At 45.3% G+C, this 9,344-nt stretch overlaps 1 pseudogene across 1 annotated transcript; it reads right to left on the minus strand.

Moving 5' to 3' along the window:
* Positions 1-6,808: 6,808 nt before the first annotated feature.
* LOC116089316 lies at positions 6,809-7,139 on the minus strand (annotated as a pseudogene). Its single transcript, XR_004118272.1, has one exon. The product of XR_004118272.1 is annotated as a cytochrome c oxidase subunit 7A-related protein, mitochondrial pseudogene (transcript).
* Between the last annotated feature and the right edge of the window lie 2,205 nt (positions 7,140-9,344).

The raw sequence follows: 9,344 nt of genomic DNA on the forward strand, positions 1-9,344 counted from the left end.
GTGCGGGAGTTCCAGCGAAGGGAAGCTAAGAGAGCACGAACACGGGCAGGGAGGAGAAGTTGCTTCTGCCGCCTCTACTGCCACACTTAGCTTCACTTCCATCTCTGCAGTGCTTTCCAGGTCACTCAGTTGCTCCACGCTGCCCTGCACTGAGTAGGGAGGCTGACCAGCCAGGGAGGAGTGTGGAGCAGCTTCAGGCGGCCACTGAATCTCTTACCCAAGTGTTACAGCTCTTAGAACAAGTGGTTTAGATGAAGGAGTAGACCTTTCACACACCTTTAATTCCCTGGGTAGGATTTATATACAATTTTGGGGGTAATTCAGGGTTCGACAGCAGGAATTTCTGATTGGTTTGGGCTCAGAGGTTGGGGAATCTTTATTCACATGTAAGAAGGCTTGGTGCTGCTAAAATCACACAATTCTCCTGCGGGAGGGGGGCTGTGGCAGGGTGGGGGGGGCTGTGACTGAAACAGGAGCCAGGAGCCCAGGAGGAGTGGTCAAACACCTTCTGTCCCATGCAGGTGGAAATTACCACCCACCCGGTCCCCAGGTTCCAGACTTCTTGCTCTACCTGGTCTAGGTTGCCTGCACAGACTAGGTTGCCCCACACTACCCCTGGCCTGGTGGTCTTGGGTTCTATAAGAAAATAGCCTGAGCAAGCCACAAGGAGCAATCTAGTATGCAGCACTCCTCCATCAGCTCCTGCTTCCACGTTTCTGCCCTGTTTCCTCCACAATTTGTTTTTTGGTTATGGTGTTTTATCACAGCTGCAGGAACTCTTAACTAAGACAGCGGGCCACTCTTAGGTGTTACCCTGAACTTTCAATTAGGCTGCCACACTGTCAACTATGCTAGCCTTCGTCAGAGTTGGGTTTAGAGGCTGAGCCTCAGGGTGAGGGTGAGCAGGGGGAAGAGCAAGGACTGGGGGAGGGCTTGGGCATCTTGCCAGATGGCTGATAGTACAGAAGTGGATCTGGCTTCCCCAACAGCTTCTTCCCTGTGCTCTTCCCTTCTCAGCTCATTGCGGGCTATTTATGAGCAGGCTGCTCAGATCTTTAGACAGGGTTCCCATCCATACTTTGCTCCTAAAGCTTGTCCTCAGAAGCCAACATCCCTGAAGTTTGCTGATGGTGGCTCTCCAGACCCAACCTGATGGGTGTCCATCAGCCCAGCTGGATTCAGGCTTTTGGTAGGCACAGTTTTTATCCACTGTCTGTCTGTCTGTCTGTCCAGATGAGGAGAACATATGGGGTTGATTGACTTGTTAGTGAAATGATGCATGTATGAAAGTTATACCATCACACTTATTAAGCCAATTATAAGGAGCCCTTTATTTTGGCTGGCGACCAAGAGTGGGCCAGCACCTCAGAAATGCTCTTCGTACTGGAGCTCAGGGGTCACTGTGCCCTTAAAGGCAAACCCCACCATGACATTGGTGGTAGATGAGGGTCAGAACAACCTTGCACCATCTGTGTTGGCAGAACATGGCAGTTACTTCAGTCACAACAGAACAACTTATTTTGATTTATACTTCTGCCAGTCATTTTAGTTTAATTTTAGTTTGCATAAACATTTGATATTCTGTTTAATACATCTGGACCATGGTCAGGCTCATAGAAAACACCAAATATGTTGCCAGGAGAGTTGAGGGATGTTGGGAGCCAGTCAGCCCAGACTCTCTCAGAAGGCCCTGATGAAGGGACAAAGGGAAGGTTAGTTCTATGTCCTTGTCCAGGAGCAGGCTTAGAAAGGTCCAGTCTAACATGCTCCACTATGTTCATAGCAGCCTTATTTATAATAGCCAGAAACTGGAAACAACCCAGATGTCCCTCAACAGAGGAATGGATACAGAAATTGTGGTACATTTACACAATGGAGTACTACTCAGCTATTAAAAACAATTAATTTATGAAATTCTTGGGGAAATGGATGGGTCTGGAGAATATCATCCTGAGTGAGGTAACCCAATCACAAAAGAACACACATGGTATGCACACTCTGATAAGTGGATATTAGCCTAGAAGATCGGAATACACAAAGTACAATCCATAAACCACATGAAACTCAAGAGGAAGGAAGACCAAGATGTGGATACTTCATTCCTTCATAAAAGGGGGAACAAAATACCCATGGAAGGAGTTGTAGAGACTAACTATGGAGCAGAGACTGAAGGAAGGGCAATCCAGAGACTGCTTCTCCTGGGAATCCTTCCCATATTCAATCATCAAACCCAGACACTGCCACGCCCACTTATCTACTCCAGTAAAGTCTGTGTGCCAGGCAGAGGCTTACGACTTCAAAGGGAGTTTGCCTCCTGGGTATTCAGTCAGTCGCTGGCATCTCCTAACTTAGACATGTTCCAGATTAGTCTTTCCAATACTCAACATGTCTTATTCAGGCATAAAGTCGCCCCAAGAAATGATTCGTAAATAGTTAAAACTAAGATTAAACATTGTTCCCTGGCCAGCACAGCATTCCAATATATCTTAACTTATTACCAAGCTGTTGTTAGCTTGGAATTTCTCACAAGGAAGCTGCCTTATCAAACAGGGTGTCCTCAGAGTTTGGAATAGAGGTCAGGCACTATTGCTAACTGTAGACATAGTTAGAATTTTCAGGGCAGTCCTACAGAAGACAGAATTGCTTTACATAGCAGAGAGTAATTGAAGGGCTTCCCTCACTCAAGGGCATTCTCAGGAACTGATAGATTGGGACTTCCTGGTGCTTGCCTCCAACAGACCCAGAGAATTAGCTTGGGACTGCCAAGATAGCTTCAGCGGGAAGGGCACCACTGCTCTTCTGCTTTGCACCTGGATGCCTGATCTTACCGACCTTGATGTAACTGTCACTTGCCTACGTGACTTCTGTCTTGCTGTCTGATCTTACTGACCTTGATGTGGTCCTCACCTGCCTATGTGACTTTTATCATTTACCCTGTTTTCTGTATACTATATAAGCCTGGTTTTCACTTTGTGCACGGACTTGGACTGAGATTCATACATTCAGATTCTGAGAGGGAGCATTCGAGCGTCCACAGCCCCCCGGGGCCCAGAGCGCTTGGGCTGGCAGGTGTGTGTGTGTGTGTGTGATGCAGCGCCTGTCCAGAAGAGATGGCTGCTTTAGACCCCAAGTGTGTTTCAGGTGGCCTCAGATATACCTCGACTACTGAGCTGCCAGATTTCTCATTTCTCTTTTGTAATGACTGTAAAATCCTGATACCACTTTTAAGAAATACACTCAGACTCAGCACTTCCTTGTGTTAACTCTGTTTGTCACTCACCAATTTTTTTGCCCACCAGACCAGAACTCTCATCCTGCAGAATAAGAGGTCCCCACAGCGAACCCAGTCCGTGGCAAGACACTATTGTGGATGCCAGCAAGTGCTGAATGACAGGAGCCTGATATAACTGTCTCCTGAGAGGCTCTGACAGTACTCAACTAATACAGAAGTAGAGTCTCACAGCCATTCATTGGACCGAGTACAGGGCCCCTAATGAAGGAGCTAGAGAAAAGACCCAAGGAGCTGAAGGGCTTGCAGCCCCTTAGGACGAACAACAATATGGGTCTAAACCACCAACCAAAGAGTACACATGGTGGGACTAATGGCTCCAGCAGCATATGTATAGCACAGGATGGCCTAGTCGGTCATCAATGGGAGGAGAGGCCCTTGGCCCTGTGAAGGTTCTATGCCCCAGTGTAGGAGAATGGCAGGGCCAGGAAGCAGGAGAGGGTGGGGTGGTGAGCAGGGGGAGGGGAGAGGGAACAGGAGTTTGTTTTTGTTTTCTTATTTTATTTTATTTCTTTTTCTTTTTCTTTTTTTTTCGGAGGGGAACCTGGGAAAGGAAATATTGTATGACATGTAAATAAAGAAAACATCTTAAAAAAAAAAGAAAAGGTCCAGTCTAAGGGTGAGCGTGGGCCTCCGAGGAGTTAAGGGTTCTGTTCCTGGAAAACCTCCCTAAAGGGCTGTGCTTATCAGCCCTGTGAAAGGTGCTCCTGAGGTGTCCTGTGCTCTTTGTCTGATCTGAGGAACGTGGTCCATTCTCTCCCTACAAATACTATAGAAGATGCTATATTTCTTTTTTCTTTCTTTTATTGGATATTTTCTTTATTTACATTTCAAATGTTATCCCCTTTCCAGGTCTCCCCTCAGGAGCCCCCCATCCCCTCCCCCTGCCTCTATGAGGGTGCTCCCCGACCCACCCACCCACTCCCACCTTCCTGCCCTGACATTCTCCTAAACTGGGGCATTGAACACCCTCAGGCCCAAGGGCTGCTTCTCCCACTGATGTCCAAAAAGCCATCCTCTGCCACCTATGTGGCCAGAGCCTTGGGTCTCTCCATGTGTATTCTTTGGTTGGTGGGCCAGTCCCTAGGAGCTCCGGGGGGTCTGGCCAGTTGACATTGTTGCTCCCCCCATGGGGCTGCACACCCCCTCAGCTCCTTCAGTCCCTTCTCCAACTCCTCCACTTGGGGACCCTGAGTTCAGTCCAATGGTTGGCTGCCAGCATCCAAGCATCTACCTCTGTACTTGTCAGGTTCTGGCAGAGCCTCTCAGGAGACAGCTAGAACCAGGCTTCTGTCAGTAAGCACTTCCTGGCATCAACAATACAGCCCAGGTTTGGCAACTGTATATGGGATGGATGGCCTTTCCTTCACTCTCTGTTCCACACTTTGTCTCCATATTTCCTCCAGTGAGTATTTTGTTCCCCCTTCTAAGAAGGATCAAAGTATCCACACTTTGGTCTTCCTTCTTCTTGAGTTTCATGTGGTTTGTGGATTGTATCTTGGGTATTCTGAGCTTTTGGGCTAAGACCCACTTATCAGTGAGTACATATCATATGTGTTCTCTTGTGATTGGGTTACCTCACTCAGGATGATATCCTCCAGATCCATCCATTTCCCTAAGAATTTCATAAATTCATTGTTTTTTAATAGCTGAGTAGTACTCCATTGTATAAATGTACCACATTTTCTGAATCCATTCCTCTGTTGAGGGACATCTGGGTTGTTTCCAGCTTCTGGTTATTATAAATAAGGCTGCTACTGCTAGAAACATGGTGGAACATGTGCCCTTATTGCATGTTGCAGCATCTTCTGGGTATATGCCCAGGAGTGGTATAGCTGGGTCCACAGGTAGTGCTATGTCCAGTTTTCTGAGGAACCGCCAAAGTGATTTCCAGAGTGGTTGTACCAGCTTGCAATCCCACCAGCAATGAAGGAGTGTTCCTCTTTCTCCACAACCTCTCCAGCATCTGCTGTCACCCTGAGTTTTTTATCTTAGCCATTCTGTCTGGTGTGAGGTGGAATCTCAGGGTTGTTTTGATTTGCATTTCCCTAATGACTAAGGATGTTGAATATTTCTTTAGGTGCTTCTCAGCCATTTGGTATTCCTCAGTTGAGAATTCTTTGTTTAGCTCTGTAGCCCATTTTTTAATAGGGTTATTTGGTTCTCTGGAGTCTAACTTCTTGAGTTCTTTGTATATATTGGATATTAGCCCTCTATCGGATGTAGGATAGGTAAAGATCTTTTCCGAATCTGTTGGTTGCCATTTTGTCCTATTGACAGTGTCCTTTGCCTTACAGAAACTTTGCAGTTTTATGAGGTCCCATTTGTCAATTCTTGATCTTAGAACATAAGCCATTGTTGCTCTGTTCAGGATATTTTCCCTGTGCTCATGTGTTCAAGGCTCTTCCCCACTTTCTCTTCTATTAGTTTCAATGTATCCGGTTTTATGTGGAGGTTTGATCCACTTGGACTTGAGCTTTGTACAGGAAGATAAGAATGGATCAATTTGCATTCTTCCTAATGTTGATCACCAGTTGAAACAGAGCCATTTGTTGAAAATGCTGTCTTTTTTCCACTGGATGGTTTTAGCTCTGTTGTCAAAAGGTCAAATGACTATAGGTGTGTGGGTTCATTTCTGGGTCTTCAATTCTATTCCATTGATCTTCCTGCCTGTCACTGTACCAATACCATGCATTTTTATCATTATTGTCTTGTAGTACAGCTTGAGATCAGGGACAGTGATTCCCCCAGAAGTTCTTTTATGGTTGAGAATAGTTTTTGCTATCCTGGGTGTTTTGTTATTCCAAGTAAATTTTAGAATTGCTTTTTCTTTTTTTTTCTTTATTCATGTATTTATTCTGCAGTCAAATAAATTATAGCTTAAAGCCACAGCATTATTAAATGAGTATTCCTGGTACAGCTGTCTAAAGTGCAACACTGACAGGTGCTCTTCCCATGATGGAACAAAATACACATTTCCCTAAGGTCTGGGTGAGGCAAACAACCCTTTGAAACCAACTGCACAACAAACAGAGGCAGCTTGCAAATAATTTCTTTTAATATTTTTCTGCAAGGTGGAGCAATCTCCTGGGTGGCTAACTCAAGCCCTCATTTCACCCACCTGTCCCCTGGCTTTTGACTTCCTTCCTCAATCACACCTACATCCAAAAAGGCTTCTGTGCTTCCTGCTTAGACACCACCTGAGTCCCAGAGGGCCTGAGCACTGCTGGCCACGAGTGAGCTTGTGAGCAGCTTTCGCCCAGAATCTCCAGGGAAATCAGGAGCAGAAGCCCAGCTCAGTGATGGCTCAGTATCCCAGCTCAGTGATGGCTCAGTGTCAGTTCCTTTAACTGTCAAACAAGCTCTGACATCTGACCCGCCATCTGCACACCATAAACAAACCAAAACAGTGTATTCTTATCTTTTCCTTTGTTTGCAATATGTTAAGTGACTATCCAAGTGGAAAACATGAAACGTGAGAATTCAAAGGGTTTGTGCCGCAAAGAGAACCAGTCCTCCTCAGGTAAACTCATTTGTTTCTGGGCTTCGAGGCCATGTAGAGGGCCATCAGGCAGTAGATGGTCCCTCCCACTGTCAGAGCCATGGTGGTCCGGTAAAGCATTTGGTCCAGAAGACCTTGTTTCAGGTGGATGGGCTCACCATCAGCCTTCTGGAAGAACTTCTGCAGCTCTGGAACTTTGTTCTTCCCAGCATAATCGTACGCTGTTGCACTAGAGGTCAGTTTGGTTGGTGCTTCCATGGAAACTGGCTTTAACCCCTGTGGAGTATAGGCTTCTGAAGCCCAAGCTCTGGCCAACTTCTGAGTGAAACTGCTAAACTTGTAGGACATGTTGACTGAGGCCGGCTCCATACTGCCGCTGTCTGTGCAACCGCCCTAGAAAAGAATTGAGTTGGAATTTTGATGGGGATTGCATTGAATTTGTAGATTGCTTTAGGCAATATGGCCAATTTTGTAGTATTAATTCTGCCAATTAAATCCACGAGCATGGGAGATCTTTCCATCTTCTGGGGTCTTCTTTGATTTCTTTTGCCAGAGACTTGAATTTCTTGTCGTACAGATCTTTCACTTGTTTGGTTAGAGTCACACCAAGATATTTTATATTGTTTGTGACTATTGTGAAGGGTGTCGTTTCTCTAATTTCTTTCTCAGCCCGTTTATCCTTTGAGTATAGGAAGGCTACTGATTTGTTTGAATTAATTTTATATCCAGGCACCTTGCTAAAGTTGTTTATCGGGTTTAGAAGTTCTCTGGTGGAATTTTTGGGGTCACTTAAGTATACTATCATATCATCTGCAAATAGTGATATTTTGATTTCTTCCTTTCCAACTTGTATCCCTTTTGACCTCCTTTTGTTGTCTAATTGCTCTAGCTAGAACTTTGAGTACTATATTGAATAGATAGGGAGAGAGTGAGCAGCCTTGCCTAGCCCCTGATTTTAGTGGGATTGCTTCAAGTTTCTCTCCATTTAGTACACTGGTTTGCTGGATGTTGTTTTTACTATGTTTAGGTATGGACCTTGAATTCCTGACATGAGATGCTATATTTCTTAATATGTAATATATATCATATTACACATAATATAATTTCTTGCTTGGTGTAAGTCACCAGTTTATGCAAGGCCTTCTGATCCCACCCCAGCTATTGTTTCTGTCTTCTCCCTCATCAGTCCTACCTCCTGACACTTTGCCACTTGAGATCTTCACTCCAATTGGTTGGAGTCTGGTGCATAGGGGTCTGAACTGGGATTTATTGGGACTTGAGTTATCGATAGGTGAGTTTATGAGCTTGGCAACTGAATCTGGGTTTTCTGTGGGGGCAGCACGGCACTCCTTGCCACTCACTTATTCCCTTAGCTCTAGAAACTGTGCCTTTATGATTTAGGCATTTTAATAGAAATCTTTGGTATTTCTTATCAGTAAAAACTTCAAAGGTGTGGGATGATGCTGGATGTTAGCGCACATGCGTGCTGTTGCTGGTTGGTGATCTCCAGTGCGATATCACTGCAGTCTTTTCTGCTCTCTGATGTACAGTAGTTGCCATGGAGACCATACTGTTGCCAAGGCAGCTAATCGACTGGCACTTAGATATGGGACGCTTCTTCGCCATCTGAGTATATGCAGCCGTCAGTCTACTCCACAGAGCCCAGCAACAACATGGACAGGCTTGAGGCAGATGTCCTGAGGCAGGTAACTCTGCCTAGCTGATGGCAGAGAGGAAGCTGGTTGTTATCTGGGCTCTGCATCCTCAGGAAAGCCTGGTTTAGGGACACCTGGTCAGTGGCTACTTCCAGTACTGTCTGAAGGTGTGGGGAGGGCTGGGAGGCCTCCTGCTGGCTTCTGGGAAATGAAAGTGTCTTGTTTTGGGCCTTGGTTGATTTGATCCCCGAGGCCAGTCTAGTTGTGGCAGGGTGTGAATACTGCTGGGGTGCGAATTGATTGGGGTTTGGTTAATCTGGTCTCAGACAAGTGGGCGTGGCTAGGTACATGCCATCCCTATTGAAAAACTGAAGTTTCCGGTTGCCTGGGTCGGGTGATTGTGGTGGCATTTATGTAACACCTGTCCATAAAAAAGATATTGGCCAATGAGCTGAGGCAGGAAATGGGAGGTGAGACACTGGCAGGAGGAGAGAGGATTCTGGAAAATAGTGAGAAAATAAAGGGAGATTCAAGAGAGATTTGAGAGAGACATGGGGAGAGACAAGGGGAAGTGATGCTGAGGAAGACGCAGGTCAGGACTGACGAAGAATGATGTGGAAGACCTAGAATAGTTTTAATAGGTTAAATAAGTTATATGCTAGTCAGTGAATGAGCCAAACTTATGGCTTAGTAAATATTTATTTATTAGTAAATAAATTAGTCTCAGATTGTCATTCTGGGGCTGGGAAAGGAAAAATGGGTTTTATTATTTTTATAACACATCTTTCTATCATCTATCTATGTATCTATCTGTGTATCTATGTATCTATCTATTTATCTATCTATATATCTATCACCTATCTATCTACCTACCTATGTATCTATCTATCATCTACCT

This window comes from Mastomys coucha, unplaced genomic scaffold (genome assembly GCF_008632895.1).
Source record: "Mastomys coucha isolate ucsf_1 unplaced genomic scaffold, UCSF_Mcou_1 pScaffold14, whole genome shotgun sequence".
Lineage (NCBI taxonomy): Eukaryota > Metazoa > Chordata > Mammalia > Rodentia > Muridae > Mastomys > Mastomys coucha.